The sequence below is a fragment of the Camelus bactrianus genome, chromosome 18, assembly GCF_048773025.1.
Source record: "Camelus bactrianus isolate YW-2024 breed Bactrian camel chromosome 18, ASM4877302v1, whole genome shotgun sequence".
Lineage (NCBI taxonomy): Eukaryota > Metazoa > Chordata > Mammalia > Artiodactyla > Camelidae > Camelus > Camelus bactrianus.
The window spans coordinates 8,548,576-8,552,643 of record NC_133556.1 but is presented as its reverse complement, the minus strand read 5'-3'; positions in this window follow the sequence as shown (position 1 = coordinate 8,552,643).

The window sequence follows — 4,068 nt, the reverse complement described above, 5'->3', positions numbered from 1 at the left end:
TGGGCCTGTTGGGGATGGGAGGCCCAAGGGTTTGGTGCAAGACCCCAGGTATCACATCACGTTGGCCAGAGCCTCTGGGCCGAGGGGACACAGCAGGGGCTCAGGAGCCTTGTGCACAGATGGGCAAGGAGATACCTGACATCCCGAGGGTGGGTGGAATCACCCAAAACTGCAGTGAAAAAGGAAAGCTCCCAGGGGACACAGAAAGGGGGGTGTTGCTCTACCTTTGCCTCACCTTTTGTCCCCTGAGACTGAGAGACAAAGGACTGGGTCTAAATTTGGCTGTGCCATCAACCAGCCATGGGACAAGCCATTGGACAAGATTCTTAACGTGTCTGAGTCTCAGTTTTCTCATCTATAAAATGGGACTGATGATAAAACACAGGGCCATTGGCTAAGTCAGGAAAGGGCCTGGCACTGAGAAACAGTAGCGGTGGTCATGGGCACCTTAACATTCATCATCTCCAGGCCCCTCTGAGAAGCACCCAGAGGCCCCAGCTCAGGATGGGCAGTTCAAACCAGATGCTGCAAGTTCCAGGCCTGGAGCCACTGCGAGACAGCGGCAGGGGTCCTCAGACCTCAGCACCACCCAAGCAGGAATGAAGGAGGGACAGGGGCCCAGCTAGAGCTGGCATGCTTCCAGCCCTGGTCCATTCCTGATCTAAGGACTAAGACCTCTCCCCACCGGGGCGCCCAGCCAAGTCCCTCCAAGATGGGCCCAGATCCGAGGTTAGCTCAGCCAAGCCAGGGACAGACCTCGCTCCCTGTTCAGGCCTTAAAAGTCCACTGGACTGAGCTCCTCTCCCACAGCGGAGGGGCCAGCATGTACAGAAGCTGCATTCCCAGCATGCCATGGAGGGGGAGGCAGCCGGAGGTCTCCCCAGAAAAGGCCTAGCTCCAGGCCAGATCCTGGGAAGAGGCCACAGCACCAGGACCAGGGGCGGCCCAGCTGCTTGGAGCTCCACTGAGTGCCTGGCAAATCCAGCCCCAGTGTTGGGGGAGGGGGGAGGGAGGGGGGAAAGGGTGCAGTTAGGATAGGACTTAATAAGAGGGAGGGGGACAGTGAGGGGAAGGGGCTCAAACAGAGAAGAGGCTTGGTGACGGGGGAGGAGCCTCACTGCAGGGTTCTCATGGAGTGTGCTCAGCAAGAGGCCCAGGCCCTCCCACCCTCCCTCTCACACCCCTTCTCGTCCGGCTCAGCCGCACAGCTCTCTCGGGGCCACCCATTCTAGGCCATACCCTCTGTCCTCCTGCCTGCCTGGCCCTGACCAGCCTGCGTGTCCCTCTCCAACCAGGGCCTCAGGGAAGTCCAGGACAGAATGGTCGGAGGACTGGGCCCTCTCTGAGGACGTCTCGGCAAAGGCCTGGGCAGTCCAGGTAGGGAGGGATTCGGGCTCCAGGCCCTGTTTGGGCTCTGAGGCTATAGTGCAGAGGCACAGGGACCCCTCCCTGGTGTTGCTCTGAGGTCAGAGGGGTCATAGGCTGAGAACCAGGTCACTGCACACACAGAGACCCGAGCGACAGGGGGTCAGCTCCAGGTGTGAGCAAGCCCAAGGAGCAGGGGTCAGCTCCCTCTGGAAGCCCAAGGAAGCCTGCCTGGAGGAAGAGGCATGACCCTTGACTTGGCTTGAGGGACAGAAGGCCAGGGAAAGAGGCCTGGCCGTGGGGAGTGGAGGGGTCGTTCAGGGGAAGGTGTGTGGCAGGCATGGCAGGGAGAAGGGCAAACTGGGGCTGCAGAAGTGGATAGACGCTGCCCCACACAGCCTGGCAAGTGTTGCCAAGTGGGTAGGATTTCATCTTAGAAGTTGGGGGGCATAGACACAGGTATGTAGTCAGGAGAGAGACTGCCTGGGAGAGGGTCCCCTGAGGAGCAGGAGAAGGAAGAGGGGGCCCTTGGCAGGGCCTGTTACTCCTCTGCCTCTTAAGGGTGAGGCATTTTCTGGACCCTGCCCCCCACCATTTCATCCATGGATGATGCGCTGTAAAAAGGGGGATGGGGTGGTTCACCAGTCATCCTCAGGCTCTGTCCAAGATCAAGGGTGAGATAGGCTCTCAGGCCCCAAGTCCTATAAACCCAGAGGGGCTGTGGGTCATATAGGGGGCCATTACAGCTGGACCCATTCCTTCCCCACCCTTCTCACCACCCACCCCCAGGAATGCAAGTTGCCCTGGAAATACTGTTTAGGTACAAACACTTCTTCAGGAGATATCCTGCGGGAGAGGGTGGAGGAGCAGGCCAGCTGGGAAGAGGCCAGAAGGTGGGGGGCATAGAGAGACCCTCTTGGTCACCAAGTAGCCCTGGTCCCTGGGGAAGGTGGGGCAAGGGCTGAAGCTGCTTTTCTCATGGCCCAGGGGGAAAGCTAGGGGCGGAGGGAAGAGTAACAGCAGAAGGAGGAGAGCCCTGGACCAGGGTACCAAGGCCTGGATTCTACAACCAAATCAGCTAATGGCTTTGGACCTCAGTTTCCATCTCTGAAAAATGGACAGATTATCCCGAAGGCCCATTTGACCTTGATTTTCTAGTTCCCATGTTCTCTGCTGCTGTCAGGGTTTTCCCCAGGGAGAGAGGGGTCCAGAGGCCTTTTTGGCTCAGCCCCTTGCAGAAGTCCCACTCTGCTACCCTCGGTGTGGCCAATGTGAGAAGGAGCAGCTGGTTAGGGTACATGGGGGTGCCATCAGGGGGCCAGAGCTGGGGAAATAGCCTGGAAGGACAGGGTGGGGAGGACTTTGGAAATTTTTAAAACCTTGACAGCTGGAGCCCCGTGAGTCAGTGGGGCAGATGGAAGTGATTAGGCGCTGGCGGGAGGTGCAGTGTGCCGGAGAAGGGAACCAAGCATGAGGGCTCGGAGCTCAGACCCCAGCGGGTGGCTTCCTCCCAGCCGCACCGTCATCGTGGGCCTGGGGCTGCTGTGCATGTTTGGAGGCAAGGCTGAGCAACTAAGCTCATGTGCTGGGGGACCAGGAGGCTAGAGGCGGGACCCCCCCCCCCCAGGGAAGAGAGAGGACCCCAGGGCAGGAGAGAGGCATGGGACACAGGGTGGGGGGCCTCCTGCTATTGGATCCATATTGCTGGCTGTCTAGAGGAGGGAAGGTTCTCAATGCCTGCTTCTCATATCCCAGAAGGCCCTAGAACTTCCCCTAGTGGTAATGCAAACAGCTGCCCCCAAATCCAATCATATACTACCCCACTCCCAGGGAGGCTACTCTTGTGTACCTCAAATGACATCTCATCTCTGGGCAAGGGGAAAGCAGAGAGTAAGGCATTTTCCAAAGAATTCCACTTTAAACTATTTCTGGAGCCCTCCTGGGCCAGGCCTGGGCTGGGTTCTGAGGATTCTGAGAGAGAGCCACTGAGTCCCTGCCCTTGAGAAGTGTCTGGTCAAGCAGAGGAGACTGGTTGTTACATCCAGGGGAGAAATGTGGCCATGGAGAACCAGAGAGCCTGAGAATGGTCCAGCTGAGCCTGTGTGGCTTCACACAGGACAGGGAGGCAGAGAGCTGGGCCTGGTCCTGGAGAGATGCTGGGGAGGAGGGAAGCCAGCAAGAGGCATGGGCCAGGGGGAGCATTGCATCCCATTGCTCAGCCCCTGAGATTGATGAGCAAGGAGGCCTGTGGTCTCCCCGGAGCAGTAGGGTGGGAGCCCAACTGGAGCAGACAGAGGGGTGAGAACAAGAAGAGGAAGCAGAGGTGACAAGAACCCACCTGCAGGGGAAGGGGGCTGATATGAAAGGCAGAGGTGAGTCCTGAGGGGAGGTACTGGGAGGATGGGGGACACCCAGGCAAAGCCTCTCAGGACCCAGAGCTCAGAACCCTCCCAGTGCAGCTAGAGCCACATCAGGACTGTTCCCTCCCCCTCTCCAGGCCTCAGTGGTCTCATGAATCCAATGTTGGGCAAAATCCAATGTACGTGCAGGCCCTCCCCACAGACTCACCAATAACTCCTCAAATCATCCCAGTACTCAAGCATGAGCACAGCTGCGGGGCACCAAACCCAGCCTTTTCCAAAGCATCTCGTAGGCTCCATTTCTCCCCAAGCACCCCACCCATCCTCTCAGTGTTCAGCAAAT